The 7,991-nt window shown below is 29.6% G+C and overlaps 1 protein-coding gene and 1 long non-coding RNA gene across 4 annotated transcripts in view; one reads left to right on the top strand and one right to left on the bottom strand.

Annotated features, from left to right (window-relative positions):
- LOC117168970 overlaps positions 1–2,888 on the bottom strand; it is a 4,154-nt gene extending 1,266 nt beyond the window's left edge. Inside the window, exons 1-2 of the long non-coding RNA XR_004466592.1 lie at positions 2,874–2,888; positions 2,374–2,527 (exon numbers count right to left, since the gene is read on the bottom strand). This is a non-coding gene — a long non-coding RNA (uncharacterized LOC117168970). The remainder of the gene's footprint in view (positions 1–2,373; positions 2,528–2,873) is intronic.
- Positions 1–7,991, top strand: part of LOC117168968 (serine-rich adhesin for platelets-like) — a 420,717-nt gene that overhangs the window by 63,848 nt on the left and 348,878 nt on the right. The window lies entirely within an intron of this gene.

Genomic DNA, 7,991 nt, shown 5'->3' with positions numbered 1-7,991 from the left:
TCAGCAGAAAAAAATGTTTACATTTTTCAAAATTACTTTTAAAATGAGCACAAGAGGATATAAAAATGTTCATTATTTCAGATGCTATTCAAAATGTAAGAAAACATTAAAATTTAAAGTATTTATTACAATAGATTTTGTATTCTGCAAGCATTTCAAAATGACTTTATCCTGGGCTCATTTAATTCTGAATATCATGGATATTTGCAATAATGCACTTGAGGGTTTAAACCACTGAGAACTTTCAAAAAATAGATTTTTTTTTTTGATTAAAAGGATTTTCAGGGCTTAAAAATAATATAACAAAAGATAGAGGGTAGCAAAAATGTCTAAATGACCAAATTTTGAATTCTGCTGCAACGCCTCTCAGGTATGCCTGTGTGATTTTAGAGTACTTAAAACTTTAAACGCGTTTTTCTCGAAACCACTGCTTTTGAACTGGCCGGAAACATAACTCGAACAAATCCTCACCGATCGATCTGAAATTCTAAAAATATATTCAAAATTGCTTTATCGAGTGACGTACGTGGGATTTTTGTTATATTGCATAGTTTTTTTTTTATAAACAATTTTTTAACGATTTTTTTCATGAAATTTTAAACTTTTTTTCAAAAGTGCACCATATCGCGAAAAATCAATATGTCGAAACAAATCCTACGTATTTCTCTTGCCTTTGTTCTATAGAATTGAAAAAACTTTGGTTTTTTGATCGAGGTAAAAAATTGCGCGAGTTATATTTCCTGCCGTGGATACCTTTAAAAAAAGCGCCGACTGATAAATGCTACACAGCCGCCATTTTATCGTGAACGCATTAAAAAATATATATTCTCTTTACTTTATTATTACTATTACAAATCCCATTTTACGAAGTTTCGATTGATCTCTTTATTGAGCCAAAAAAAAAATTCCGAAAAGTGCTTTTTTTTCGAGCTCTAGCGTTGCTTAATACCTTAATAAATTTGCATTTTTCAAGCTAGGTGAAATTGGTTCACTATCTGTTTCAAAAATTTTTATTAGACCCATTCGAGTTTAGAACTTGACACCTCTATCTATAAATAGATCATCGTTTCTCGTATTGCTCCTGTGCCTATTACAATTTTTATCACAATTTATATTATTATATTCTGTTTATGAGTATATATAGATATATTTTCATGATCTATTGTTATAGGTTCTCCACTGTTAGAAAATATAATATTAAATAAAACGACCTCAAATATTTATAAACCTTGAAGCAAGAACGCCTTGCATCAATAAATGTTCTTCATTAAGCTTCACACTTTGATTCAAATGTATGAGCATGCCACAAAAATGTTTTATTTAGGTAGAAAGTATGAATAATGAAGTAGGGGAGTTTTATTTATGTTGAAATCTATGTACTTTTTTCTCTAAAGCAATCATTGATTATAATATGACAATAAAACTTCATTAGAAAATATAGCGTCATTGCTGAAATGTTATACTCGTGTAAAAATACTTGTGACAAAAGCACTATATATATATATATATATATATATATATATATTAATTTGGAATATTAATTTAACATATTCTCTGTATTAATAAAAATAAAAAATAAAACGCAAATAGAAATTTTAGAGGAAAAACAAACCTTTTTCTATTAGAAATACATTTTCCATGCCCTGACATTATATCAAAACAACTCGGTTCAGGCTGGAACACTGCTGAGGGCAGTTGACAACTATACAGTAATCGTTGAGAATGTGGTGTTAATAGTCAAAATAGTAGTCAAAAATGCATTTAGCTGCTTGCAGCGGTTTTTTTTCGATTTTGTTGTATATTAAATGTTGAGTTGGAGAAATATTGACTAATACGTAGACAAAATTGGGAGTAAACCTTTCACAAATAAAGATAGATGATTTTTTAACGAAAATTTTGTCAGACTTTTAAAATAAATGCTTTTAAATATATAATATTTATTAGTTCTCATCATTTGTAGATTCTTTAATTTAATAAAAATTATTCTTTTAGGCGCCAATCATTAAATAGGAAATACCGATTAAAAACCTTTTGTTTTCTTTCTGCATATGTCCTTTTTCATACTTTTCTTAGACGTTAAAATTGGAAGGGTTGGAGAAGTAATTTTTGAACTTGAAATATCACCAATCATTCATAAAATTCTCATAACATAATTTTTATTTTAGTTTATAAATTTGTATTTGGGGACGTGTTACTGAAAAAAAACTTAGCTCTATTTTATTTTTCAGTTTCTAACTTATTAAGGCAATTACATTTTTTTTAACTTTATATCTTTTTTACAATGGCTTGCGCAATATTCTACTTTCATGTATTTTAAATAATAAGCGATCAAGAGTTGTATGAGGCATATCAATCTATTATATCTCGACTTACGTTGTATGTGGTACCTCAGTTGACAATAACTGAACTTTGGATGGTTTATTGTATTTATGTACTTAGTGAGCTGACGTCCTCGCTGCAACTCTGGATTGTGTAAATCGTTGGTTCCAGAGCTTCCTTTTATAATGCTACAACGTGACTGTCATCTCTAAAAATGAATGAGGAAATTTGTAGTTTGTCCTGATTGAGTAAATAGGAAGAATCGGCGCACCAACAACTCATACGATCACAAGCTGCAGCCAGGACAGCAATGGGACTCCGGGCACGTCTGTAAGTCGAAAATCAAACGGACCTCTCTTTCTGTCTCTGCACATCAGAAAAAGGGGTCTGTTTGATTTTCGACTTTTACATGACTCCGGAGTTCCACTGTAAATTATAAGGTAACTTGCACCTAAATTCAAGTGAAAAGGGAATATATTTCTCGTATTTATTAAAAATGATTGAAATCAAAATATTGCAGAGGGGTTGTCTAAGATTCTAAAAATAAGCCTTACGTAACTTATGGAGGATCCCATAGTCCATTGTTTACAAGTTTTTTCTCTGCTGAAATGATTGATTATTCAGATACTTTACATCTTTTATTTGTGTCTTCCATCCCATTTCTGTTAAACTTATATCACACTTGTTTGTTTCTCTCCGTTTGCTAGAAATATCGTTCGCATATGCATAATTAGCATATTGAATCGGAATCGACACCTTACATAAAAATAAATTTCTAACTTTAATCGAAAAAATTGAAGAAGAAAAAACAGAATACTTTGACCCGATATTTAACGAGTTGCTTCATACAAATTCGAAAACTGCACTTATATAAATATCAGTAATATCTATTATAGTTGAAGGGTCTGCGGTCTAAATCTGTAAACCGAAATTTTTTCGAAATTGATTTTTTTTTTGTATTTTCTGTAAAATTTTTCATATGCAGTTAATTTCCCGCAAGCGAAACGGCAAATTCCTTTTAGTATTTTTAACATGGATTCTCGAAAATCGCGTTTTGGTATCCAGAGCATAGGTCCGCTGTCTGAACCTGTTAACTGTTTAAGGCGTCTTAAGGAAAATCCATGCTTTTTCTCACAACGGCTCAGTTTACTCGTAGAATAGGCCAGTGAGACAAATGTCAAGGTGCGCGCAGTTAAGTGTATGTGTGTTTCGACAGTATTTTGCGGCTACTTTCACGTCATCTTCTATTTTGTTGTTCACAGATCACTGTAAAGGCGAAGATGAATGACGCGTCTCGATTACTAACACTCAGAAAACTTTTGCAATGAACTATTTAAAATTTTTGTGAGAATATATGTGTTCGGCTTGCGATTCCCAACATTTTGATATATAAAACTTGCCCCCAACTTGAAAACCAACGCAGAAACATGCAAGCCCGGGAAAGACAACAGATAAGTAGCGGTAGAACACTGCAGATAACAGGATTAGACCTCTGGACCCCTTGTAGATAACATATGCGTAGCTTTCAATTGTCATATAACGTTCAATTTTGATTTAAATGTTATAAAACTAACGTGTATTCTTTTTTCTCTAGTAAATGAACAAAAAAGAATTTTACAGCTTAAAAAAATATTGAAAATTGCAAAAATAGCAACGATTTTCCTTCGCCCTGTAAAATTTGTTTAAATGTCATTTAACAGGATTAGATCACAGGCCCTTCAGTTGTAACGTGCTCTATAGTTAATATTTAATTTACACTATCGACGCATAGTATATGAATTATTTTTGGCATTTGAAGTTGTCTAATGTTCTATTTTTATTTTAAAAATATCAAAATTTGGAACAGAAGCCAACGATGGAGCATTTTCATAAATTTTGGAAGAAGCTATTGGAAAAATATTTACAATTTTAGCGTATTTAAAAATTTTAATATTATCTAAAAAATAAACTTTATTGAATTTTCTTTCGCTCATTTTAAAGGTAATTTTAAAAAATGCAAATATTTTTTCAGTTAAGAAACATATATATTTAAAAATATGAAATAACTAATTATGAATATTTGATATAAAAATTATTTAAAATATAGGTTTAATTGGTTATTATTATTATTATCTTACAAATAAGGTAACTGAATTTTCCCACGTTTTTTGTTACAAATTTAAATTTTTGCAAGCGGAATTTATACTTCGTCTTGTGGTTATTTTATTCCAAATTTAAATAGATTTATTTCTATTGGAGAGAAAATAATATTAACTTATAGCTTATAAAATTTACAATCTAAAGTTAATAAATAAGGTACTATTTGTAAGTAACAGTAGTTCAACCCTAGACGGATCCCTTGGTATTTTTTACCCTCATAATCTTTTCCTTTCATCGGAAATTATGTTAGTATACAGAATTCTCTTCGTTTTTTAATGTCAAAGACAATTATGTATATAAAATTTCGTTTTAATAAAGCTAAAATTTTGAACAAGATATTTAAACAAATAAAAATCGAGAAAAATCCTGAAATTGAAATTTTTTGGCAAAAATTATGTCATTTCTCTTTTAATTAATTTATTCTGAAATTTCTAATGGAATTTTGAAGGGGACGAATTGCACTTTAAGGTGGTGCAGTTTATGATTAGGTATCGGAAGTGCGGGCAAGATTCTTATTATGCCAAGTAATTTAAAAGTATAATAGGTCAATCTCTTTGTTTCCGGATGAAAAATAAGATGGTTTCATTTGCATATAGATAAAACATTAAAAAATAGTTATTTTCAATGAAAAAGAGGTTAGTAAGTTTAAAAGATAGGACTAGTTCGTCGGAATTAAAAAAAAAGACTTTTCTACCAAACTATTTTTATCTTTAAACTAATTCTCGAAATAAAATTGAATTAAAAAACATTAAATTAAACTAAATGTTGCATTAAATAAGCTCAATCAACTTCGGTGCAAAGGTTGCAGAAGACCGCCCTTTGTTCGTCAGACATATCTCGGTTGCAACTTCTCTTTTTTTCCTACGACACTGCAGTCACAGCATCGGCACTTCTTAGTTCGTATATTCCTCACATCAATTCGAAACATCAAAATATCATAATATACGCCAAATACGTTTATTTACATGAAAATATGAAATTGACTTAACGTGACGAAACTCGAACGTAACGGATCCTCTGGGAGACAAATGTGCCCTTAGCGCTCAGCATTTACTTCTATCATATTGCTATAATCCTGGAAAGTAACTTTCAAATATGCAGTACTAAAACGTATTAACAAGATGATTATCAAATTATTAACGAAAATATAATGTAACTGAATAAAATGCTAAAATATTTTATTAGAGGATTCAATAATTTATATAGAACTAAGATGTGCTTTTTTACTTCTCCATTCAACGAGATTTTGTGACCAATGGAGTGGTTAAAAAAATTGACATTTTAGAAGCCAGCCGCTATTAATGAATTATTAGATTGTGGTACTAAATTGTGATATCTCATTTATCCTTTTATAGAGTAATTATTACGATACTTGAAATCTTCTTTACACTTTCCGATGAAAATTTTGATTTTTTGAAAATTTCTTGGGGTCTCCTGGGAAAAGAACTGATGTTATGCGTCGAAGTATCACACGTATTTCAAGGTTTGGAAGTGATTTTTTGTAAAGGATTTTCTCGCAATGATCCATCCAGTAATACTTCAAGGCATCAGATATTTTTTCAGTAATATAGAAATTTCCTGAGAAGACCCCACTGGAACTTCTTCAACTGAGATTTGCATTTTTTCCTCCATGAGCCGACAACGGAAACAATGCATAATTGTATACATTGCAATTAACTTACCTATCCACAGCATCCTTGTACTGTGTCTGCATTTATTTTTTCTCTCAAGTATTTAAACATGATTTTAGTTTTTCTAGTCATTCTATTATGTGTTTGGGTGACATAACGCCCGAGCGCAATAAGTGGTATTTACATATGCACATATATATATATATGCGTGAGTGCGTGTGTGTAGTTGTTCACTTGAATCAATCAATTCAATCACGTTGTAGGAAAACCTGAAGCTATAATCAAAATGAAAAAATTGTAAAACAGTTTTTTATCCCAGTGATTCTGTATTCATGCAAACTAATTGTAAAACTAAAATACCCAACTGGAATCACGTTGCGGCGTTACATGACATCAAAAAACGTCGGCAAAGTTAATCATATCCAATAGAGAGGTGTGAGAGGTATAGCAAGGACGTCAGCCTACCAAGTCGAGATTAATTAATAGATTTCGTTGCTGATATATTTTACATTCTCATTCATGAGAGTGTAATGTAATCGTCCAAATTTTCGATCTTTAGTTTTTAACGGATCTTTCCGTTTCCGCACTCACAGAATCCAAAAATCATAAAATTTTATCGGTGTCTGTCAATCTATCTGTCTGTCTGTATGCCTGTATGTATGTATGTGTGGTTACCTGAGTGTTGTAGCCACGCTAACTTTTGAAGGATTTCTCCAATCAAGTCAGCCTTTGATACACTTCTTATAGTTCCCAAAATAAAGGCTAAGTTCATTAAGCAGATATTTCCAACCAAAATTAAAAAATGTAGAGCATTTTCAAAATTTGAAAACAAATTTTTTTCAAATTAAAAATTTGTTGTCAAAGTTTCTTATAGATGGCTAGAAGACTTGCAAATTATCCAAATACAATTTTTTATTTTTATGAAAATTAGAAAAGTTATATACTTTTGAAAATTTTGAAAATGTTCAGAGAAATAAAAAATATATATTTTTCTCAAAGATTAAAAAATTTCAATTCATCACTAGATATCAAATATATTTAGAAACTATGTCAGTTACATTTTTCGATCATACAAAAATTCAAAAAACTTGAGCTTTTTCAAAATTTGAATAAAAATTATTATGAGTTTTAGAAATTTTTGTCAAATTTTCTGATGCGCGTCAAAAAGAATTGTAGATTTTAACAAGATTTACAAACTATTTTGATGAAGTTTTTCAAGTGGACACGAATTATCGAGCGCGAAGCGCGAGTCTCGTAATGAGAATGTAATCCTCAAAGCCGTGGGTGCTTTGAGAACCTTCTTTAAAATCAAATCGAAAAAAATGCAGTGACAATTTATGGCTGTAATTCCTCAGAAGTTTAAATCGCAGGTTTCGATTTAAGTTATAGTATTTACAATATTTGAAAATAAATTACCTTATGGAAGCGAATAAAAAATAACTGATTGATTTTGAACATTATTTTCTTTATTATTTTGATTTCTTAAAAATTTGCATAAGTAAAATTTGGGGCATAATTTATATGTTTATACTGCTGTATATACATTGCTATATGAAATTAGCCGTAATTTTTATTTAATCTTTATAATACTGTATCAGTTTATTATATTCCTTATAAGATTTTCTACAAACTCTATTCATGCTGTTTTTACAAAAAGTACTGAATGCGAATGCGAAAAATGAAGGTATAAAGAATATTTTAAGGAAAAAATAAGCTATTGGTAGAAAAATTAAACTATTTGAATGAAAATAAATTTTTTCATTGAAAATTTATAGTTTTGGTTGCAAATTCATCTCTTTTAACAAAAAAGTCGTTTTTTCATTTGAAAATTTGTGTTGTAAGATATATTTTTCTGAATGTTTGTAGTCATTCGGTAAATTTGTATATGTAATATAAGATATG

This window comes from Belonocnema kinseyi, chromosome 3 (assembly GCF_010883055.1).
Source record: "Belonocnema kinseyi isolate 2016_QV_RU_SX_M_011 chromosome 3, B_treatae_v1, whole genome shotgun sequence".
Taxonomy (NCBI): Eukaryota; Metazoa; Arthropoda; class Insecta; order Hymenoptera; family Cynipidae; genus Belonocnema; species Belonocnema kinseyi.
This window is presented reverse-complemented; position numbering and strand designations above follow the sequence as displayed.